General features: G+C 35.2%; 1 protein-coding gene and 1 pseudogene across 1 annotated transcript in view; one reads left to right on the top strand and one right to left on the bottom strand.

Annotated features, from left to right (window-relative positions):
- The window catches only part of LOC135221242 (elongation factor 1-beta-like), a 127,540-nt gene that overhangs the window by 55,032 nt on the left and 46,207 nt on the right, over nucleotides 1–26,301 (bottom strand). The gene's annotated exons all lie outside the window — the stretch shown is intronic.
- LOC135220753 (histidine--tRNA ligase, cytoplasmic-like) overlaps nucleotides 1–26,301 on the top strand; it is a 66,024-nt pseudogene that overhangs the window by 29,930 nt on the left and 9,793 nt on the right.

Genomic DNA, 26,301 nt, shown 5'->3' with positions numbered 1-26,301 from the left:
TAAGGAATCTTACGATTCGCTTTCAGTCTGCGCAGACTGTAGAGTACAGTTTGTTCAGTAGATTTAAGGTGTACAGCATGTACTGACTGGGAAGTTAAAAGGTGGAAAACCGTAAATTCACGTTTAAATAAACCGGCCAGGGATAAGAAGAGGAAGGCGATTGTTAGATACATTAGTAAGTTTTTAGCTAGCCAGAAATCTCTTAACCGTTTCAGGACTGTGATGTTTTTACAACGTCATGGAGGGTGTAGTGACGGTCCCCGTGACGTATATATGTCGTCATAACTCCATAGCACATTAGGAAAGCTTGCATTGTTTGGTTATGTCTTCTACAGGTTTTTGCAGGTGTGGGTAGGTCGTACCTACACACTAAGCTGCTCCTACTTTTTTTTTCAGCCAATCTTGGACTTTCTTAGCTATGACGTCACAGCCTTCTCATCAGTTGATGCACATTCATGGTAGAGTTCACACACTTGTTTTTTAATAATTTTCTTCATTTTATTTAATGATTTTCTTTGTTTTATTTGCATTTTTACCGCAAAAACATGAGTGAAAACAGTGAGGAATATGTTCCTTCTGAGGAAGAGGATGAGAGTGGTGATGAGCTGTCAAGTGATGAAATAAGTGATAATGAAGTAGGAAAAGGAGAGGTGGAAAGTGGGTTTGCACATGTTACAAACATATTATAGGATCATTGTCCAACAATATTGCTAGACTTTCGTAACATTTTTCAGGGATAAATCCAGCGCTTGCAGATACACCTTTCCTTACGCCTGGTGATGTATATGAATTTTTTTTTTTTTTATGATAAACTGATAAAAACTTTGTTCATGGGCTAATGAGTGACATTAAAGTGATAAAAATTCTTTTTGTTCATGGGTTAATGAGAGACTTACATTATTTTTTCTAGAAAATCCCAGAAAAGGGAAAATTTGTGGTTTGATATGGCAAGAAGTAAAAGTAAATTTTATATATATATATATATGTATGTATAGTATATGTATGTTGTGTGTGTGTGTGTTTCATTTATGCTCAACAAATTGATGTAAATTATTGTAAGTCAATATATACATAGATGTGTGTGTATATAGTATATATATTATATTATAAGTATATATATACTATATATATATATATATATTATATATATATATATATATATATATATATATCCATAATATCATATCATACATACTAACCTACATACATACATACTCTACTTACATATTATATATAAACCTATATATATACATATATATATCTATATATATTCTATATTATATATCTATATATATATTATATATATATATAATAAATGTAATATACTTGGTTTTTAATAATTTTATAAAAAAAAGTGCATTTTATGATGAAATTGATAAAAACACCAGGAATTTGTGGATATTTTTCATAGAAAAATACTGCGAATATGGGAATTTTCCGCAAATACAGTGGGGAAACGTCCCCAAGAGAAATCTGTGAATGTGCGAGTCCGCGAATCCAGAGAACTCGAATACGGGGGTCCACTGGCACTCAAGTGCCCTTCTTCATTTTCTCTTTTAGCTTCATATGTGAACATCTCAGCTTTTCCTTCAGTGGTTGGAACCCTTTTGTTTTTCCACCCATCTCCTGCTTCTGTATAGTATCTCTCTCCCTTGCTTCATGCCTCTCCTACTGCTAGTACGCAAGCACTCACTTTTGTGGATTTGATTCAGAGCAAACTAGACAGTATTGTGAGCTCCTTCAAGAAGGCTTTGTTAGCTCCCCAACTTCCTGGCCTTGTGTCTTGTTTCCTCTGACAAGGAGGATGATGTACTCGTTTAGAATGCTCGTCCTTCGCCATTCACCCACTTCTGCTTTTGTATGGATTCCTAGTCATTTGATTCTTCGACATTCCCCAAGTTGGTGCTTTCTTCTGCTGCGAAGGAAGCCTTGAGTGATGTTAACAGCTGGCTAGTGGAGAAGTGGGATCAAGGTAAAAACCATCTTGTGACTTTCCAGGTTATTAAGATGAGACACTTTTCCTACATCACAGGTGAAGCCCCTTCTCTGGGAGTTTCGGCCTTCTCCCAGAGGGATTTTTCCAGGTTGATTGACTTTGCGAAGATCTGCATTCTCTTCTGTAAATGTTATGTTTAGTTCTTCAGAATTTTCTCACCTAAAAAAAAACTTGTTTAAAGATTTTGAGGTTTTAAGCTTCCTTGATTGGTCACTTGCACTCAAGATCAAGGACTGCCCCCTCGTTGCCTATAGATAGTTCCTCCAATTAGTGAGGGGTTCTCTCTTGTATCGATAAAGGGATCAGGGATGGCTCCCAAGAGTTGGCATCCCTTTATACAGTGGGAGTCCTTGAGAAGAGGGAACTTCCAAAGAAATAAAATTAATTCAAGACAAAAAATTGAAATCTGAAAAAGTTAAATAACCAATTTACCTAAATACCCTAAGTATTTGTTTAAGTGCACTCAAACTTGTATAACACATTACCAGGTACCAGTTGAAGCTTCATATTTCCCCAAATTCACTTGAGATAGGCCTGTTACCATTTTTTTTACACTGTATTTTCGGACTCCACAAAAAATAACAAATCTATAGGATTTTAACAGCATCAAGAATGACCATTACAAAAATGGCATAATAGTTTTGGGAATGAGACATCTATTTCATCTCATAATTGAATTACTGACAAGTTAATAAATTCTCTTTTAACAAATCAAGAGCGATAATATCAACAAATCAAGAGAGATAATATCAAACAGTCTCATAATAAAAGAATCTCTAATTACTAAAAATTAATTGAAGAATATTCTAGAAGTAACATAATGACATCGCTTCCGGTCATACGTATGTGAAATGTTCTGAACAACCTACCAAACCTTCTAGAATCTTTTAACATGACACAATCGACATGCGTACTTTTGGATATGAATGGCTAATGCAACTTTACGGAATATGTACTGCACGTGGCTAAATTATTAACTGTTTACAAAAAAGATGAGTAAAAGCAAGCCTTCCTATTGCTATGTGATAAGTTTTCTCACAACAATACGAAGGGTTCGGGCGCTTCCAATTACTAACTGTTGACAGGTACATCCTGCTTTTGGACAGGGATCTCTCTTCTTACATACCAAATCTAAGTTAATCTAATATGGAATCTGAATATAAAACTTTACATACATTTTACAAAAGGTAATTTTGTAAAAGTATAAGCCATTTTTGTTTGTTAATAAAATAAGACTCTTCACCTGCAGTTGCACTTAGTCATTTTTCTTAAAGAACTTTTTGTAAAGGAATTACTAGTTGGTGACTGGTAATTCTGTGATGATTAGTATGACATGAAAAATATGAGAGTACTTAAGAATTTGAAATAGTTTAAGTCAATGAATGTTTTCATACGTGCATCATAATCTGAATCTCCTTCACAGTAATGCCGAACTGTTTGTAAGGGGTAAATATTTGCCAAAAGTTTTGAGTTATAGTCAGTATCAAGCAATAAACACTTGAGCAGTATTGCATGTATTATATAGTCTTGAAGTAGTGATATACTTTTTACATTTTATTTGATGATATATTTGATTTTTTCATTTGCCTACATAGGTATAACAGATGTATACTAATAGCAAAATTTACTTAGAGGAAAATTAAAATAATAAGTGGTTTATGAGTTAAAATCTCTGTATCTCCATTGATACCGCATTGCAGTGTGGTTGACAACCTATAGTGAAAGAGGTCTCTCTCAAGCATGCCAATGACTGTAACAGGTAGTACATTTCAACTAGTAGTAATTAATTTGTTTTCCTAATATTCATCATGAAGGTGTTAATGTTGTCGATAATTGTTGGTATTGTTAATATATCTATAACTGAATAAGAAAAAGTACAGATAATTTGTGTATGTCTTGTCTTTAAGCTGTTAGGAAGTAACATTTTTTAGGGTGATCACCATATCTTTTGTCTGTTACTTTTAAATTAAAGTGGCTTTTCCATTATAAAATGGTCCTATATAGTTAAACGCTTTATCACAGTGGTTCATTCTTGTTCCTCTATATGTATTTCTTGAGATCTGCTGTTTTAGTGTAATTGATAAGGATTAAGCCATTTTAAGTTTATATTTTTTTCCATCAAATTTACATCAAATTTAATTTAATGGGATTATTTTTAGATTTTCGGAGAATTATTTCTCTCGTGTATTATTTCAGTAAAATTTCCTCTCTCTCTCTCTCTCTCTCTCTCTCTCTCTCTCTCTCTCTCTCTCTCTCTCTCTCTCTCTCTCTCTCTCGTAGTTATAAGCAGTGCATTGTGAATTGACTTCAATGTATTTCATATTCACTCTGTTCATCCATTGCCCTAACTCTGTCAGTTTTCAATATTTCTTGTCTTTTCAGGTTGATGAACATCTTTCTGATATCTTACAAAATAATTTGAAAATGGATAAAGAAATAGAAAAGGATAATGCAACCCAGGTAATATATTTATGTTTTTATTAGAACAGTATTGCCAGATGTACTAGTTAAATTTCTTTATATTAATAATTCAACTCTTCATTCAGTAGAAATTAATGTATAATCATGAAAAATCTAATTATATGAGTGATATGAGTGTTCATTTAGTTGATAATCATTCAATAATTGCTGTACAGAACAGGCAGAGCTAACTTGCGAAATGCTCATATAGATATTAAGGCTTGTTTCCGTGTGAATAAGGGAATGTTCTGGTTGGTAGTAGTAGCATTGTATAACTATTTAGTCAGGTTTTTTGTGACTTTTTTAGAACATTGACTTTTATCTTCAGAACAAAAAATCTAAAGGTGAAGGTGGCAAGGGAAAGCCAGGCAAATTTGTCCTCAAAACTCCAAAGGGCACAAGGGATTATGGCCCAGCTGAAATGGCGGTGCGAAGAAATGTAAGTAACTGTGCCTCCATGTGCATTTGCATATTTATCTTATTCTTACATTGTTATTAACTATCGTATTGGAAATCTTGTTATATTATTAGTTTACAGAACTACAGTCCGACCTCTGTAAACTGGCACCTTTGGGACCAGACCACTTCTGGACCACAGAAAATTCCAGATGACAGAAATCTTTCTTTAACCCTGGATAGGTTTTGCTATATTGGTACCCTGTGAAAGGTCCATGTAGGTTGAGCTCAACTTGAGCACCCAGAAAAATTTGGTAAAATTCTAATATTAAACATATGCTGTATCTAAAATCAATTTCACCATTCACAAACACTGCTGAGAAGATAAATAATACCCATCTACAAATTACATATTTATTACAAATATATTTTAAAAAATAAGTACAGTATATACAGGCAGTCCCCGGGTTACGACGGGGGTTCCATTCTTGAGACACATTGTAAGCTGAAAATCGTTGTAAGCCGGAACATTGTAAAAAATCCTGAGAAAACCATACTTCTAATGATTTGGGTGCAATAAAAACTATGTAAACTGCATTCTTATTGTATTTAAAAAAAAAAAAAAAAACAAAAAAAAAAAAAAAAAAAAAAAACCCTTCAAATATTGATTATTTTGCATTTTTGGAGTCATATTTCTTCTGTCAGATCAGCATTGAAGGTGTTGTAATCCTGGAACATGCGTCGTAAACCTGAAAATAATTTCTGATAAATATAATTGAAAAGCGCTGTAACCTTGGAACATTGTAGGCCGAACCCGTCGTAAGGCGGGGACTGCCTGTACTTGCATATTATGCAACTTTTGAAACCTAATTTTGAAGCTAATTTTAAAGGGGTTGCATCATACACGCGGTTTAAAATTAGCGTACCGTCTGTGCTTTCCCAAATTGGCAGATTGCGATAGTTACTACCGGAGGAAAACAGTAGATCTTTTAAAAAGTTATGCTTTACTTGTACTTCACTATATCCAATAATATTGTATGTATTCTCATATTACTACATATTGTATTTTAAAATACAAAAGAGCGATCGTGCGCCATTTGCATTATTTTGGTTTATACAACATGTTTAACTGTTCTAGACTTACCATCTATAATTTCCAAATCAGTTGATTATGGCACAATACCGAAGGATTTTTTACATTTTGTTTTACTCGTTAAAAGAAACATTTGTTACTTGCACTATTATTTTTATTTTAGGATACACAGGCAAGTGAAAATTTATTAAAGTAAAAAAATGCATGAAATTAATAAACTAAAATCCTCTAGAGTTGCTCTCTGTGTCCGTATCATCAAATAAGGCTCTGAATTCTTCGCCATCAAGGCTGTCATCATATTCGTCATCTTCCAGATCTTTGAGCATTTCATCTTCATCTCCTGCATCTTCGTATAGGACATCGTCAATTCATATAGAAGGTATAGTCTTGTCACCATGGCGAGCTCACTGGCGTGGCTTTTAAAGATCTGCCCTTATGCTAATTTTACAAAAACAACTGCCCGTGTGTGACAGACCTTTGAATGTCCTTGAGACAAACCCCGAGGCTATAATTATAAGATTATAAGGGATTTTCATTCCCAGGTACTTTTATCTCTCTCTCTCTCTCTCTCTCTCTCTCTCTCTCTCTCTCTCTCTCTCTCTCTCTCTCTCTCTCTCTCTCTCTCTCTCTCTCTCTCTCTCCTAAATCTTACAGCTGTCTGAGGGAGAGCTTTTGTATGGGACAACATAGGCCCGCATTTCCCATTTTCCATACCTATTTATTTTGTATATGATTGCCCTTTCTTGGCTGTGAAGTTGATGTCTATTCATGGCTGTGAGATGACCAGGAATAACTTGTAAGTCGGTGTCAAAGTCACTCCACACTTCAGTCAGGCCAAAACTTTGCCATATCGCATTCAAGCAATATTCAGTCATTGTTTCCCATCTATTATTTTGTCAGAGAGAGAGAGAATCTGTCTGTATAAGGTTGTTTATTTTCTCACTGGTCAAACTTACTCTGTTATGCTTTATTTCATATTTTCTTGCTCACCAATTTATTCTATACCTACGATATTAAGAAATCAAGTAGAAGGGAGAACAGCCTCCAGACTGTACAGTGTGGATTTAAATGCACGTGGAATTGGTTGAAGTATTCGCAACAGCACCGAAATGATGTGTCATGTTGATAGAAAATCTGACTCTGTTTCTTGTCATTGCATAAAAAAAACTTTATCAATTGTGAACCTACATAATTATTTAGATTTCTGCATAACGGAAAAGATAATTTTGATATCTGTAATGGGAGAAATTGTTTTATCTCTGTTGTTATAAATTTGGCAGATATGCGGAGATTAAACACGCAGGACCACCAAAACAGCCCAGCCAGAGAGCTCTGCTCATTTTGTAAATATACTATAGTTTGGCGTGCTATAGGCTTACACGATTCATTTGGGTATGCACTGCAGCTGTTGCTACTGCTACTCAAATTATGGCATTTTTCTTACTAATCCCAAGAATTGACCATGGAAAATCCCAAGATTAACCAAAAATCCCAAGATAATAAAATAATTGACATATGCCAAGCCTTGAAGTCCTAAATATTTAATCTGAGAGAGAGAGAGAGTGAGAGTAATCTGAGTATATTTAACCAGTGGACATTAGTACATATGCAGGCAGTGTGTTCATGCTTGTTAAAAAATGTGCAGTTCGGGTAATTCATATCTGGAAGACAAAAAAAAATAAATATGAATTTTGTTGTCAGTCGCATGGACTAAATTTACATAAAGTAGGGAACAAATTTTAACATTCCTCGAGAGATTAGAGAGATGAATCTCTCTCTCTCTCTCTCTCTCTCTCTCTCCTCTCTCTCTCTCTCTCTCTCTCTCTCTCTCTCTCTCTCTCTCTCTCTCTCTCTCTCTCTCTCTCTCTGAAACCAATAGGTATTAGCACACGTGCAACTGAATGTGTGTGTGTGTGTGTGTGTATGGGCATACTGGTTAAAAATGTGCTGTATCAACAGGTAATACCTACATCTTTAGAAGATAAAACAAACAAACAAATTTTGTTGGTGTTAGTCGGGGGGCTATAATGGGTGTGACCAGCAGACAGAAAGATTAACATTTTTCCAGAGCTTAAAGAGCTGGATTTTGTTTTGAAGGTATGTCAACAGCGTTAGTAAATACAGTAGTACCTCGAGATACGAAATTACTGCGGTACCTCGAGATACGAAAGGCTCAACTTACGAAAAACTCGAGATACGAAAGCTGACACGAAAAATTTTACTGCTATACATACGAAAGGTTTTCAAGATACGAAAGGTTTCTGAAAGTCCGAGATTCACCTGATAACAATTTTGAAACTCGCGCCGCCATCTTAGTTCTAGTAGACTCACCACCATCCTGCTCTCCCATTGGTTCCTGATGCTAGCCAAGCGATGAGATCCTTCTCTCCTATTGGACAGCATCCCTCCCATCATGCATCTTATATGTACGTACGTGGTGGCGTCCCTACCCCGGCCACCTCGTACCAGAATCTTTATCGTACGCATGCGGCATTCATTCGGTCCAACGATTTCGTTTAGAAACGTAAATTCGTTAGTGATTTCGTTGTGCTACTTTATCGTGTTGTGAGAACCTAATTAGTATACGTACTACATACGTAACTTAATTACGTACAGTACATATAGTCATGGGTCCCAAGAAAGTTGCTGAAGTTCACAGAAAGAAGAGAATGCTTTCTATGGAGACAAAGATGGAGATAATAAAAAAGTATGAAGCTGGCTTGCGGTTGAGTGTGATCGCTAAGGAATACGGCCGAAATCCGTTGACGATAGGCACCATCCTTAAGTAGAAGGAAGCCATCAAAGCAGCTACACCTTCCAAGGGCGTGACTATTTTGTCCAACAAGAGGAGCCATGTGCATAATGAAATGGAAAGGCTGCTTCTTGTATGGATTGAGGACAAAGAAATCGATGGCGATACGATAACCGAGACGGCAATCTGCCAGAAGGCCAGCGCTGTTTTCGGCGATTTGATTGCCCAAGCCGAAGACGACGGCGGAGAGGGGACATCAACGGCAACCCCAGAGTTCACTTAACTTTACGAAACACATAAAAAAATGTCAGAAAAACAAACTAAACTTTACAAAACACATTAACAAAACTGTAACACTTAACTTTACAAAAAACTTAAAATAAAATTTATTTTGTCTTTTTTTTATTTTTACATTTCTTTTTACTTTTTTATACTTTATGTAATTTCAATTTCTTCACCACCGAATGAATGCCATACCGATTTATGGAAATTTTTGAACCACCCGTGAGAAGCCTTGAACTCTGGGGTTGCAGTTGATGTCCCCTCTCTGCCGTCGTCTTCGGCTTGGGCAATCAAATCGCCGAAAATAGCGCTGGCCTTCTGGCAGATTGCCGTCTCGGTTATTGTATCGCCATCGATTTCTTTGTCCTCGATCCATACAAGAAGCAGTCTTTCCATTTCATTATGCACATGGCTCCTCTTGTTGGACAAAATAGGTCACAGCCCTTTGAAGGTGTAGCTGCTTTGATGGCTTCTTCTGCTTAATAAGGATGGTGCCTATCGTCGACGGATTTCGGCCGTATTCCTTAGCGATCACACTCAACCGCAAGCCAGCTTCATACTTTTTTATTATCTCAATTTTTGTCTCCATAGAAAGCATTCTCTTCTTTCTGTGAACTTCAGCAACTTTCTTGGGACCCATGACTATATGTACTGTACGTAATTAAGTTACGTATGTAGTACGTATACTAATTAGGTTCTCACAACACGATAAAGTAGCACAACGAAATCACTAACGAATTTATGATACTAAACGAAATCGTTGGACCGAATGAATGCTGCATGCGTACGATAAAGCTTCGGGTGCGAAGTGGCCAAGCGAAGGCATGCCACCACGTAAGATGCATGATGGGAGGGATACTGTCCAATAGGAGAGAAGGATCTCATCGCTTGGCTAGCATCAGGAACCAATGGGAGAGCAGGAGGATGGTGGCTAGTCTACTAGAACTAAGATGGCGGGGCGCGGCGCGGTGTGAGTTTCAAAATTGTTATCAGGCGAATCTCGGACTTTCAGAAACCTTTCGTATCTTGAAAACTTTTCGTATGTAGAGCAGTAAAAATTTTCGTGTCAGCTTTCGTATCTCGAGTTTTTCGTAAGTTGAGCCTTTCGTATCTCGAGGTACCACTGTAGGTATCATCTTCTAAAGAATTTTTTTTCTTTTTTCTTTTTGCAGAAAAATCTTCAAACTGTTTTGCATTCTAAGTAATGAGAAGGAATCTTTCTATTCTTCATGTAATCAGTAAAATACTTACACTATTAAAAACTAAAACTACGTACTGTATGCAAAACACTGTATGACTTTGTCATACTGTACTTAAATGTGCGTGAAGACCAACTCACGAACAATTCAAGATATGAACAGCTGTTTGGAGTGTAACTCGTTTGTATGGAGGGTAGTGGATGTAGGTTACATACACAAGTTGTGGTTCTTTTATATGCTGAATGCTTTTGACTTCCACAGAATGTTTTCATAGTAAATAAACTGCTTGTTTATATGTTTACGGAGAAAGTTTCAGTTCTAAAATGCTATATGAAAAAAATCCAAAAACTGAAATGGTGTGGCACCACCCTTGGATCATGGGAGTGCCAGATTAAAGAGGTCGACTGTATAATTTTATATGGGTAATTCCTTTTTTTGAGTTTATTTTTCTATAAATTTTATTGAATTCCTTTACACCTAGAAAAGGAATAATGTGGTTATTGAGGTTTTTTATTGAAAGTCTGCATATAGTAGAGTATACATGGTGGTGAAAGTGTTCATCATGGGGGTAGTTGGCTTGTGGATAAAAAACTATTTTGTGTTTCAGGTTTTCTGTGCTATAGAGTCTGTGTTCCACATGCATGGAGCTGTTGAAATTGAAACTCCAGTATTTGAGCTAAAGGTTAGTGATCAGTCACGGATACCATAAAGTTCATGCAGTATTTAATTTTCCCAGTTTACTTTCTTATTTTGGTCCTATTGGGCCGGTAACTTTGTATATTTTGTATTTGTAACTTGCCAAGTAAATTACATAGCTAAAAGTTTTTAAGTACTGACAGCTAAAAAATTTGAAATTCGCAGTAGCGATTTTTTCTTTTAGAGAAAACCAATTTGTTTATGCCAGCTTTTGGCAACAATATGAGCAGCAGCGATTTTCAAAATTTCTTTGTTGATCTTGTGGGATTCGAATTGATAAAGTATTTTGTTTTGGTAGCCTTTTGGTGATTAGTTATATAGGATTTTCTCTTATTTTGATCCGATAGTTAGTTTGCAGAATGTCTGATACAAATTCGACAAATATTTGCTATTGCAGCACAGGCTTCAATACTAGACTAATTTAAGCAAAGTATAATTCACACACTAAGTGTACATCTTGAAGTTTGCCTTGTGATGAGTATGTATAAGGATTGAGGAATTAAGGATTTGAAAATATTAAATTTTCATTTAAATAAACTAGAGAAGGACAGAAAGAGGGATTGCAAGGGACAAAAATTTAGCTAGTCAGGAATCAGCTAATTCTCCTGCTAATTGCCAATTGTTTCTCTCTGCTTTATCCCCCATTAATAGTCCTGCATCTCTTCCACCTAACTCTGGACCCAGCTCCCACACTCCCAAACCCAGTACTGTTGTCATTCTTGAGAAGAGGTTTGACATGTTCATGAACACAGTAGCTCAGATTGGGGCTTCTGTGAAAGCTTTTATGGAAGATAAAAGTGTTGTGAGTGATCATGAAGTGACAGTGGAGGTAAAAGGAGGGAAAAGGGTATGTTAAGCAAGATTGGTAGCCAGAGGTTTTGAAGAAGAGATGGCTGGATGGGAAAGACACTTACGTGCAATGCTGAAATTTAAAAATTTTGTTTGATAATAATAAAACTGAAAGATTGGAATTATTATACATTAGATGTAAAAACTGCATATTTACAAGGTGACAAAATAGGAAGAGAAATATATTTAAAACCATCTAAGGAAGATGGTTGGAGTGGATTATGGAAATTGAAGAAAAATGTTTTTGGGCTCAAGGATGCAGCAACAGCATGGTATTGTAAGGTAGTAAAAGTAGTGGATGAGTTTAAAGGCGAGAGAAGTAGACGAGAAGCTAATGTATTGTTTTGGAGAAAAGACAATACTGTAAATTGAATGGTATTTTGTGTACACATGTAGATGATTTTTGCTACGGAGGAACTGAAGGAATTTTAAAGGAAACCATTGGGAAATTGCAAGGGAAATTACAAGTAGGAGAACAAGGAAGTAAAAGTTTTAAGTATATAGGTGTAATAGTAGGCATAAGGAAAATAGATTTTGTCATAATCACTGGCAGTATATAAATTCTATAAGAGAACCAGAAGCTAGAAGATTTACAGGTAATAGTGTTAGAACAAAAGGAGTTAACAGAATACAGATCAGTAATTGGACAGTTGAATTTGGTATCGCCACATACCATGCAAGAATTATCATATGATGTTGGTGAATTAAATAAAGCTTTTAAAGAAGGAATGACTCCAAGATATGAAAAAGCCAATTAAAATTGTGAGAAAAACTGAGAACATAATTGGAGAAGTTACAATAAGTGAGTTGGAAGAAGAAAATATTTATTGGGAAGCCTATGCAGATGCTTCATTTGGGAATAGTATAGAAGATGGCCATACACAATTGGGTTATGTTACTGTATATACTTGCATAACACGCGATCTCACATATCATGCGACCCCCAAATTTTCACCCACAAAAAATGATTTTATCACGTATCTCACGTGTGTACATATAATATTATTGGTTGCAGTGAAGTAAAACAAAATTTTTTTAAATATCCCTGGAAAAGAGGCATATCTATTATGTTTGTATTTTATCATATGATACTAATATATGATTATTATTTTGTATGTCATGTAAGATGCAACCCCCTTGAAATTAGCTCCAAAATTAGGGCTACAAAAGTCGCATGATACGCGAGTATATACGGTATATCCTTGACAGATGGTCCCATATGGTGGAAGTTCAGAAAATCCCGGAGAGTGTGGTGGGGGGAGAGGCCATAGAAGGATTGATATATTTCAAACATTTGTAGGAAGAGATAGCAGGAGGGAGAAAATTAGAAGCATTGGTTAATACTGATAGTAAAACTAATGACAGCGATTAAATTGAGTATACTGGTGTAAGTAGTAAGAGAATAAAAATAGGGAAAATTGAAGTCAATAAGATGAAAATAGTTATATTTGGGGAAATAAAGGATGGTTGAGATGGATAAAAGGAAAAAGCTTAAATAGCTGATGTATTAACTAAAGCATGAGTTTTATGGGAAAATATTAGAAATTGTGTAGAGGGTAAAGAGTTGCAGAACAACATGAACAGGTGGGTAGATTGCACATTTGTTGCATATAGGAAAGATTAGGATAGGAAAATATTCAAAGCTCCCACTTGTGTAGTAGGTGACCCGTGACTTTACTGCGCCCCATCTGTACTAGTTAAGATGAGCGTGATACCAGAGGCATTATCTATCATGCTGGTGCTCTCTTAACAGATAAGGAATCAACAAGCACTCTGAGTATGTTAGCAGAAATTTCTTTCTCATTTCATTGTTTGTAGTAACATTGTTTGGGAGTAGAATAGTCCACGTATTCCACCGTCCTTTGGGGGGGGGTAAAATGTGGGAATCAGCTATGTAATTACTTGGTAAGTTACATATACAAAAATTGTATTTTTATAATAAAATTAGATTTTGTATATACTTACCTAGTAATTACAGTGAGAGCTGGCTTGCTCCACACAGAGACATACAGTGGGGCCTCGTTATCCACGGGGGATAGGGCCTAGAACCCCCCCGTGATAAGTAAATACCCGTGTTATCCTGATACCCCCCTCAAAAATTGCTTAAACTGCCTACTTTAATAGTTAACCCACCCAAGACCACTATTCCAATCTTTATAACTGCCTACTTTAGTTCAAACACCAAATATGTTTTCAACTATCACCTAAAACTAAATTCAAGACAGTTTTAAAGTTATTGTACAAAATTAGCCTTAAAAAATAAATGTAGTATATGTACTACTGTACATAGGTATGTAGCCTACTAGCCTAGGGATTACAGCTAGAAGCCTACATACGCATGGTGGGCCTCTTTTTTTTTTTTTTACAAGGAAAGAGAGGATGAGTGGTAAGAGAACTATCAAAATATGTAAATCATATGGGTACTCACCAACAATCTATGTTGATAAAAGATGGCGACGATTTTGCAGTGCAATCCAGTAATATAATAACGATAATGCTACCAACAGTATGCAGCGAAACATCTCTTCCCTTCGTCACAACACGTTAATACTAGTATATTCCACGTAAAAACCTTCATCTGACCTTTAGGCGTCTTTCCCATAAGAGTAAAAGAATCAGGGCTTTTGGATGCCACATAATTAACTCGTTTATATGGGTACAATTTAAAGAACGCGCCGCACACCACATTTCATAACAACACCAAACAAACGTTTGTAGGCCAGTGTTGCCAACTGGGAATGGCAATTTCTTGCTAGATTTTGTTCCATAAAAGGCTAAAAAAAATCACATACCGTATATACTCGAATAACGTGCAATCTCCCATATCGTGCAACCCCCTAATTTTCACCAATAAACAGTGGTTTTGTGTTTTGTCATGTATCTCATGTATCATGCAAGTTCATAAGGTTGGTGGTTTAGCCTGCTAATGGCCGAGTCATTCAGATGTGTGCTGATGCTAGTCAATTTACGGTAATTTTCTTATTAATCTCGAGAATTGAATAGAAAATCTCAAGATTAAAAAAAAATCCCAAGATAAAATAATTGTAAAAATAACACGCCTTGGAGTCCTTAATCATTCTCTCTCTCTCTCTCTCTCTCTCTCTCTCTCTCTCTCTCTCTCTCTCTCTCTCTCTCTCTCTCTCTCTCTCTCTCTCTCAGGAATAAATACGTACGTACTGTAATTTGCAGTAAATGTGTAGACATTGTGTGCGTGTTTTAAAAAATGTGCAGTACACACACATTCCGATGTTTCGGTTTTTGGAATTTTTTCAGATTTCGGAAATGTGAGGTCAGATGCATAATCAAACAAACACCACTACTGCAGCAAAAACATTTTTTCCCTTTATGTTTTTCATTATTGTAATTTATTAATTACAGTTTATTTAAATAAATATTAATATAATACTGTTAAATGAATGTGAGATAATTAAGATCACTATAATAAAAATAGTGGGACAATTAATACCATATGTTCACTAATAGGTATTATTTTCAAAACAAACATTCCGTAAAACACAAAAAATATATGTACATAACAATCAAAATATAATAATGTTTTGCAGTTCAACTTGTGAATTTTAACAATAAGTATGACTATATAATATATTTTACCATATCGATCTTGAAGTTGAAGAGTCGTAAAATTCTGAGGATGGTCCGGGAAAAGGATTTGTACTTTGTGATTACGTATCGCTACAACACCATGTGGTATTTTCATACCACTATATTGATGACGCATCGCTAGGAACACACTGGTGTTTTTCATACCGCTATACGTTAAAGTTAAAAACATGACATAGAATCGACTTTGCGACTTCGTTTCACTTTGATATTTTTAACGATACAATAACTATCATTTGTACTACTAAAACCATCTTCACATAAGTATTTTTCGTAAGATATGTGTTGTTGCAAAAGCTAGCTTATACATAAAAGGCTTTTATAATTTAAGTCATCTTAGATATACATATGCACCCAAACTCATTGTGGGGAAATTTACTACTGTTTCCTCGGATATTGAAATACTTTAGCATCATTCAAACACTTTAATAATATATTGCATAAATACTAGGCTATACATATTTACATCGTATACAAATACTACATACAGTTATATACACATACTTTTATATACAAAGTTAACAGTTATATACACATACTTTTATATACAAAGTTAACAGTTATATACACATACTTTTATATACAAAGTTAATAATATGAATAGTGATCAGACGACAGCTGTGCACTGGACTACGTACGTACTACTTGGAAGATAAAACGAACAAAAATTTTGTTGTTGTTAGTCGCCGGGATAGATTAACATTTTTCCAGAGATTAAAAAGCTGAATTTTGTTTTGAAGGTATGTCAACCGCGATATTATATTATTGTTTTCACGAAGGAATAATTATATAAAGAAAATTATTGAGTAATTTTTGCCGTCAGCAGTCAGAAAATCACGAACATGGTAACGTTCAAAACCTAGTGCCATCCATGGCGTATGTCTATAAATAGAACAGAAGCAGAGGGCAGTCATTGGATAACAGATCTCCATGGCTACCAACCAACCAATCAGGTGTTAGTTATACTACTCTGTAATTTCTTAGAATGAACGTTTACACACACGAAGCTAACGATGATGTATGTGTTTTGCATACAGTACGTAGTTTTAGTTTTTATTATTAGTTGTAAGTATTTACTGATTCATGAAGAATAGAATGATTCCTTCTCATTACTTTGAATGCAAAATGGCTTGAAGATTCTTCCGCAAAAAGAAGAGAAAAAAAAAATTCCTTAGAAGATGATATCTATTTACTAACGCGGTTGACATACCTTCAAAAGAAAAATTCAGCTCTTTAATCTCTGGAAAAATGTTAATCTATCCCGGCGACTAACAAAACAACAAAAATTTTGTTTTGTTTTATCTTCCAAGTACATAGTACGTACGTAGTCCAGTGCACAGCTGTCGTCTGATCACTACTCATATGATTAATTTTGTATATAAAAGTATGTGTATATAACTGTTAACTTTGTATATAAAAGTATGTGTATAATAACTGTATGTAGTATTTGTATACGATGTAAATATGTATAGCCTAGTATTTATGCATTATATTATTAAAGTGTTTGAATGATGCTAAAGTATTTCAATATCCGAGGAAACAGTAGTATAAATTTCCCCACAATGAGTTTGGGTACATATGTATATGGTGACTTAAATTATAAAAGCCTTTTATGTATAAGCTAGCTTTTGTAACAACACATATCTTACGAAAAATTACTTATGTGAAGATGGTTTTAGTAGTACAAATGATAGTTATTGTATCGTTAAAAATATCAAAGTGAACGAAGTCGCAAAGTCGATTCTATGTCATGTTTTTCCTAAACGCGTTGACTTAACCTGTTAAGCGTCACCCACGTAATAATACGTTTACCGCGATCTACTCGGTAGCGCCTTCAACGGGATATTACGTTCAAAACTTTGACTGTGCTTGTCAAGCCGTCAGCCCCGTAATAATACGTTTACTCGTATAGAAAGTGTAGGAACATCATTTGGTAACACTCTCAGCACACGGGGAACTTATTTCCAGCCTGGCAACTCTTTCCTGGTGGTCGCTTATGCTAAAAAACTGCCTGTCCCTGTTGGTTTTCTTTCAATACGCTTCGGGCGTTTATCGAGACAATTGGATTTCGCGTCTTTCACAATGAATGTCCCAAGAGGAGGCGTATTTCTTCAGGTGAGATCATTCAAATACTAGATGAGGAGTCTGATATTGATAACCTATTTGATGATGAGAGCTCTAGTTCTGAATCCTCCAGTGATGATACAAACTTTTCTTCCAATAGCGGGAGTGAAGATGAATTTTCTTTGCCGAGTGACTGGACTCCGAGAGAGAGATGAAGAGAGAGGAGAGAGAGAGAGGAGAGAGCGAGAGAGAGAAGAGAAGAGAGATGATGAGAGACACGAGAGGAGAGAGTAGAGAGAGAGAGTTTCCTACACTTAATTACAGTAAGAATAATAAACATAAAAATCAATATTAACTTTGAAAAACTATCATCAGTGCTATGATCGCTGATTACAAAAAAAGCGTGACGGTACGTTAGCAGCGAGCTCATCCGGGGAGGACGCTTAACAGGTTAAAGGAGAACGTTATTTTGGTTGTTTATCACTGGCACAAACCCATAACAATGCAGTGTATGTATGATAATTCTAAACTATTATTCACTACCAAAATAACGATGATATTTTGTATTGAAAATTAATGTTACGTATATTCCAAACATTATTACTACGTAGCATGAATAGTACTATAAAAATTTCGAAAGATAATCTTGCTGTGAACGCTACCATAATTTGATTTTCATATACGTACGTACATTTTGTCAGCTGCTGGCCTCGCATAGATAAAATTGATTCACTGATATGGAATTACTCCCACGAATAGCCTTTTTATTATGAAGATATGACGATAATATATAAGGTAAAAAATGCTTTTATGTATTTCGTTTACGCTTCGTCGCCAATAACAAACAGCAATACTTACGATAATCTATGACAAATAGCGTTTGTATGACTTCATTGTTCAGAGAAGTTATATACGAATACTGCCAAAATAATAATGAAGTTCGAATTAATTTTAGCCTTAATGTTATTACTACTGTAATTACACTACCACTACTATTAAAATTTCTAAAAGTTTATCAAAACAAAAAATGTCGCTTTGAACGCAACCGTATACATAAACCATTTTCGTACTTAAAGGTATATGCTTACATTTTGTGGCTGGCCACTCCGACGATAAGTTGAGTGCAATGATGTGGAATTATTCTTCGAATAGGCTATTTATTATGAAGATATGACTATAATATATATGGTAAGAATGGTTTTATTACCTTTATTGTCAATTAATATCATAATGTGAATGTTTGTGTACGTTGGTGGTTGGTGGTTATCGCACTGCAACTACGCTTAGCCTACCAATGAACGTCGTACATAAACCTTGAATAGGCTATTTATTTCGAAGATAGGACAATAATATATTAGGTGAGAATGGTTTTATTACCTTTATTGTCAGTTAATATCATTATATGAGTCTTTAAATGAATGTTGGTAGTTATCGGACCACGGCCGAGGGTTAGCCTATCGAAAAACATCGCATACGCAACACAACCGTGATGCAGCGATTCATACCAGTGATGTAACATGAGAAACGGTCCAAGAAAAAACCCGTGATTAACTGGATCCGTGAATACTGATCCGTGAATAAGCGATGCCCCCACTGTATACATAAACAAATTGGTTTTCTCTGCTCAGTTGTTCTTCTCTTTCCCAAAAGTGGGTGGGGCCATTTACGTACACTTTAAAACAAAAGAATCGCTACCATGAATTTAAAATTTTTTAGTTGCTGGTATTTAGCAACTTTTAGCTATGTGATTACTTGGTAAAGTATATACTAAATCTAATTTTATGTAAAATAAAAATACCATATTTTATTATTGATTTAAATATGTTATGATATGTACTGCATTCATAACAGTATCATGATGATTTTCAGATATCTTTGCTCTCAGTTTATTTATCCTTAGCATTGTTCTCTGTTATAAAACAAGACATGAGGAGGAGAACCTATTCTGTGATGAATTTCAGTTACTGTATGTATTATTACATTTACTATTTAGCCAAGGTGATTTAATTGTTAGCTTTTTTGGATATTAAGATGGGTTTGAATGAGAAGTGAAATGTCCTTATATTTTATATGATTTGCAGTATATAATATTTTTGGCTATGGTCACCCTCTCATCTTCCCCATGACAACCTCATTATTCCTGTCTTAAGTGTACATTTTTCTGTTCATTTTTCTTTGCTTCCTTTCCGGTCACCATAAGCTTTGTTTTTATCTCGTTGATTTACACTTTCTCTACAGATTTTCTCTTGTTGATTTTTAGTCTTCTCTCTCCATAATGCTCTTCCACCTTATCAGCAGAAGGTGGAAGATTTCTCAGATTCTGGTGTCAGCAATGTCATCTTAGCATTAAACATTTTGACAAAATACTTAATGAAAACTGTGGTTCCAGGTAATTTTATGGTATTTACATTAACTTAGCATTTGTATACAATACTAGCACTAGAACATTAATTGTTCTCAGTTTCACAACATTGCATCATTTGTATTTTCCTCTGTGATGCTTTGTATCCCATGCCTGGATAAGGGTTATCAGATTCTTGGGTCCATTACGTATGGGAGACTTATTATTGGTTTCAGGAACTTCCATCTGTATTTTTTTTTTTAGATCAGAATACCCTTATTGACAAACTCAATCCACCCTATTGGTTTGGGTTGGGCTGGGCGGCTGTTGTTTATGGGTCAGTATCTTATACTGAGTGGTGTGACCCAACTGGCTGGAAATATTGATGAGGACAACATTGTGGTGTATTCATTGTTGCATGAGTTGGTGAAGAAAAAAAAAAAAGTGTGCTTGGAGAGAAGTATCCATATCAGACTGTCTAGTAGCTATTGCATAAGAGGTGGATCCATTGATCCTGGGATTTTATCACCTACATTATTATAAGTACTTTTATACATCAGATGTATTTTGTAAATGATGTATGTAGTTTACAGATATGCAATAAATTACATACAAATTATTTTGAAATTTGAGATATAAATATCCTGCACTTAGCCCTCTTACGCCGAAGCAGTAAAAAAAAAATTGTCTCCCGTGTGCCGGAGGTGTTTCAGAGTGAGCGCGGAAGCGGAAAAAATATTTTTTTCAAAAAATCACAGCGCGCTTAGTTTTCAAGATTAAGAGTTCATTTTTTACTCCTTTTTTTTGTCATTGGCTGAAGTTTAGTATGCAACCATCAGAAATGAAAAAAATTATCATTATCATATATAAATAATGCGATATATGATAGCACAAAAACGAAATTTCATATATAATTGTATTCAAATCGCGCTGTGCGCAAAACGGTAAAGGTAACAAGTTACTTTTTTCGTTGTAATGTACACTAAATTGCGATCCTTTTGGTATATAACACATTGTAAAACGATAAAAGCAACACAGAGAAAATATTATCACAAAATAATGCATGAATTCGTAACGCGCGGACGTAAACAAATATTTTTTTAAAAAATTCACCATAAATCTAAATATTGTCCTAGAGACTTCCAATTTCTTTCATAATGAAGACAAATGATTGAATATTACTATACTGTAAGAGTATTAGCTTACAATTGCAGTTTTCGACCATATCTGACGAGTTAAAGTTGACATAATGTCGAATTTTTTTATATATATATTTTTTATATGCAATTATTTCGGAAATAAGAAAAGCTACAACCTTCAAATATTTTTCGTTTTATTCTACATGAAATTGCGCACATTTTCATATATAAAACTCTATGAAATGCCTAATATGAAATGGAGCAAATATTCCGAGAATGGGACGTATGCATTTCGGAGATTTGTGGCGGAGAAAGGAAGGAAAGATTTTTTTTTAAATTCACCATAAATCTAAATATTTTGCTAGAGACTTCGAATTTGTTTCAAGATGAAGATAAATGACTGAATATTACTAGACTGTAAGAGTTTTTAGCTTACAATTGCGTTTTTCGACCATTTCGGTAGAGTCAAATTTGACCGAACGTGGTTTTTTTCTATTTATCGTGATTTATATGCAAATATTTCAAAAATGAGAAAAGCTACAACCTTCAATTATTTATTGTTGTATTCTACATGAAATTGCGCACATTTTCATATATAAAACTTTATGTAACGGCTAATTTAAAATGGTGCAAACATTACCACAATCGCACGTATGATTTTTTCGGAAGAGTTACCGCGTGGACGTAAAGAAAAATTTTTTTTTTTTCATAAATTCACCATAAATCGAAATATTGTGCTAGAGACTTCCAGTTTGTTGCAAAATGAAGGTAAATGCTTGAATATTACTAGAATACAAGAGTTTTAGCTTACAATTGCATTTTTCGACCATTTCGGGTAGAGTCAAAGTTGACGAAGGTTGAAATTTTGGCAATTATCGTTATTTATATGAAAATATCTCAAAAACTGATAAAAGCTACAACCATGGGTTGTTTTTAGTTGTATTGTGCATGAAATTGCGCACATTTCCATATATAAAACTTTATATAACGGCTAATTTTAAAATGGTGCAAACATTACCACAATCGCATGTATGATTTTTTTCGGAAGAGTTACCGCGCGGACGTAAGGAAAAAGTCTGTTCATAAATTCACCATAAATCGCAAATATTGTGCTAGAGACTTCCAATTAGTTGCAAAATTAAGGTAAATGATTGAATATTACTAAAATATAAGCGTTTTAGCTTACAATTGCGTTTTTCGACCATTTCGGTAGAGTCAAAGTTGACCGAAGGTTGAAATTTTGGCAATTATCGTTAATATATGAAAATATCTCAAAACTGATAAAAGCTACAATCATGAGTATTTTATTGTTGTATTTTACATAAAAATGCGCACATTTTCATATATAATACTTCATGTAACGGGTAATTTACAATGGTACAAAAATTATGTCAACGTGACAAAATAATTTCCGAGATGTGTCACAGATACTTTTTAGTGCGGCAAGAAAGAAATTCGCGCTTGCGCGCCTGCGTAACGATTGTAAACAAAACAACACCTTGATCCGTGAACTCCCAGCATCCCCCAAGGCGCGTGATTCAAAGGTTTTAAGCTGGTAGGCCTATAAGTATTTTTCCACGAATTTTAAAAAAAACTTTTGTAAGTCGACGTAAAATATGTCCAATCGGCACACGGGAGACAAAAAATGTCGACGTAAAATACGTCCAGTTGGCGTAAGAGGGTTAGGTAGATTATTATTTTTATTGATATTTTAACCAAACCACTGAATCTCATGTCTAGACACACGTAAAGCTGATCCATTGTATTTGCTCTTAAATGAGATGAAAATGGAGAGGCTATATATTTTGGCAGAAAAAGATTAGAAATAACATTTTAAATTTAACAGGGAAAGCAGTGTAGCTGAGATGTAAAGGATTAAAGGAATATTTGGAATGCCTTAGTGCATTGCTAAGACCTACTGTAGCTATTACTCCCCTGTAGAGGGAAGTAAGGTGGAATGGGTAGGAAATTTTAGGGTAAAAAAGGAGAGCTTATCCTTACTTATCCCAAACATATTTTGAATTAGTACAAACTGAAATTGTAGGGCATCATCAAAAACATTTTTACCTTAGCCTTTACCCATCAGGAGTTAGATGTGAAATGAATTCTCTCCATTCTTTTGTTTGGTGCTCTTTTTACTTAAATTTCCATCAAGTCTAGGTTGCCATGTTTGGTGCTTATTTTACTTAAACTTCCATCAAGTCTAGGTTGCCATCTATCTTGTTTCGCTGTGATTTTCTAGACCTTCATATTGGTCTTCTTCCGTCTACTTCCATATCTGCTGCTATTCTAACCTAGCTGTTCCTCATTTTTTCTAATCAGTGTCCAAACTATTCATTTGTCATACAATCTTCCCACCATACTCTAGCAATGAATCAGTTTCTGTGACCCTCACCTTTTTGAAATCTATTTTCCCTGTCAGTGCCCTGGTTTGTGCACCATGTAGTACAAGCATATACCCATCTCAAGATTTTGCTCTTCCTACTAATGCGATATTTTGATAGTGTAGTCGCTGTCTTGTTCATAGCTCCATGGTGACCAGACTAATGTCAAAGAACTCTCTTAGCTGGTCATGTGGGCTAGGTATTTTTGTCGTTATGATGAACATAAGTGATATGGTATATATGGACTCAGGATAAGAGGGCACTTTCTATTATCCTCAGCAAATGCTAGTGTAGTACCCAGTTTACCTACGTCAAAACCGCAAGAATAAGAAAGTGGATGTGCGCGCACACCATCATATTATTTACATATGACCAAAATCCGACCAAGCCGCCATTCCTTTTCTGATCGGTCAAGAAACCAGAGCTCAGAAAAGTCTGTTCTTTGCTTATTGATTCAGCTAAGTGCATAATTGTAAATTCCAGTTAGAAATTTTTTAGTTTAGACTGTGGAACAATGATTTATTGTGCATGAAAAGTTGTAATCAGCTTATTTCACGAGTACACATCGGCGCTTCTTACGGTTTACGATCATTAGGCTAGCTCCGAATATTTTGTTCTTTGCTCATTAATTTCATTGCCAAGGTTCATGGAAGCATATAAGCTGAAAGCTTAGAGTACAATTTTAAGTTTCAGTTAAAAATTCTTTAGTTTATAATATGAAACAATGATTTTATTGTGTGTGAAAAGCCATAAACCATATACTAGGTGATAGCCTAACTATAAAATTTCAAATTAGTGAGTTTCACATTATAAAATTAAAAAGTTACTGTTTTATATAATAAATCTAGGGTTAGATATAAACAATTTGGGCTAGAAAAAAGATGTAAGCCTAACTACGAGGGTACATTTGATCTAATAATCTGGATTATACAATACCCTATACTTGGATAGGAGAGAACAATTTACATAACATACTATTGTTGGTGTACTAAGTGGTAGTTTAGCCCAAATAGCCTAGGACTGGATATAAGCAGTATCCTAATGATAATTAGATAACCTAAAGCCATTTAAAACAGTGGCTGGGACTAACTAAAGTTAGTGCATAGGACATTAGTCCGAATGGTATAACAATTCATATTGAAATTTTACATAGCCTTTGCAAAAGGACTAATGCAGCCATATATGGCTGTCAAAATTAACTTAAACCTCAAAGGGCTTAAGTTAAAATAGATTTCTAATAGAATATTTTACAAATATATGGAAACTGTATGAGGAACTGCAGAGGTGACCCTCATTAATAATTTAATACTGACTAGCTTCCGATAACAACTTGTTTTATATCACTACAGGACTATCACTATGCTGGACCCTCAGTTCAAGTGTTATATATCAAGTTGCTTGGTTCATTTTGTGCCAGTGGGTATGGCTCATACCACCTGCCATGGATATAGCGTAATAAAAAATATGAAAATTTGCTTGGTCGACATATATGGCAAACTTGTAGTATGCTACTGGCAGCAGTTTTAAGGATGAAACTGCTCATTTTAAGCTGTTCCATGATTCCTAGGGTTCAGTAGGACTAAGGAAAAGAGAACTCGTATCTTTCTGGCAAAACTTCGGCAGCAGATATGCAACCCTGTTTTCTCAGATCAAGATTTATGTTTGGGTCAAAACCCAGTAACATCAGTTCCCAGTATCTTCCAGGTATTTTATGTTTAGGCAAAAACCCACATAACATCAGTCCCCACTACATCCCAGGTTAATGTCGCAAAGGAATTTTTAAATGGAGAGTTCTTACTATGGAATATGAAGTGGCCATTGCCACTGAAATGACCTTGCTGAACCCATATGGATCAGGGACACAACTTTCAAGTAGCCATGGGTGAAACCTTCTATAGAAGGAAATCTATCCCCCTTTGCAGCTATCTTTGCTGAAGAGGATATTTCCCCCCCTGACTGAAATTACTGTATTTGTGGTGGAGTATTGTAACTTATCCAAGTCTTCTGCCTCTTTGGTTAACAGGCAGCTACAGATCAATTGTTGAAGCTCAGTCAAAATGTGCAAGCTTCCCCAGATGGGATACACAGCTTGCGACATATGATCAATTCTATAAGGATTGTGAATAACATCAGAAAATGTCACTGACACAGAATGGCAATGTATGAGGGACTTGATGCATGATTCCAAAAAAGAATTTAAGTTAGTTCAGTATACAGGCAGTCCCCGGGTTACGACGGGGGTTCCATTCTTGAGACGCGTTGTAACCCGAAAATCGTCGTAAGCCGGAACATCGGGAAAAATCCTAAGAAAACCTTACTTTTAATGCTTTGGATGCATTAAAAACTATGTAAACTTCATTCTTATTGCATTTTTAATCAAAAAACCCCTTCAAATATTGATTATTTTGCATTTTTGGTGTCATATTTCTTCTGCCAGATCAGTGTTGTAGGCGTCATAACCTTGGGACATGCGTTGTAACCCTGGAAATAATTTCTGATGAATATAATTGAAAAAGCATCTTAGCCTCGGAACGTCGTAAGCCGAACCCGTTGTAACCCGGGGACTGTACAGCTCCCCTCTGAAGGGGAAAAGCTTATGAGAAGAATCTCAGAGGTGACAGCCTCTGCAGAATTTCATACTAGGATTCACCTCTTTAGTATTATAACCTCTACCACCTTGCTGGAAGTTGCCATCAAAAGGCTTCCAAATTGTTCCTGAACAATTGTTGCTGTTGTCATCAAAAATCTTATGAGAACCCTTTGGAAAACATTCTACAACTTTTTAGTTTGGCGCATAAAAGTGCGATTTGAAACATTGAAGGGCTCCAACTAGTCACTTCCCAATGTAACTTCATTATTACATGATAACCCTTTTTGTAAGAGACCCTGTTTAAGGAGTCTGTTGTGGTTTAAAACTTAACAAGCAAGCCCACCAACAGGGATTGTACAAGAGTACACTCTTCTGGGAAAAAAGAGAATTTAGGAAACAAAAACCCAAAACTTCCCCTTACCCAACTCAAAAAGGCTCA

This window comes from Macrobrachium nipponense, chromosome 2, assembly GCF_015104395.2.
Source record: "Macrobrachium nipponense isolate FS-2020 chromosome 2, ASM1510439v2, whole genome shotgun sequence".
NCBI classification, from domain to species: domain Eukaryota; kingdom Metazoa; phylum Arthropoda; class Malacostraca; order Decapoda; family Palaemonidae; genus Macrobrachium; species Macrobrachium nipponense.
Note: the sequence above shows the minus strand (reverse complement) of the source record. Positions and strands in the feature narration are given on the sequence as shown.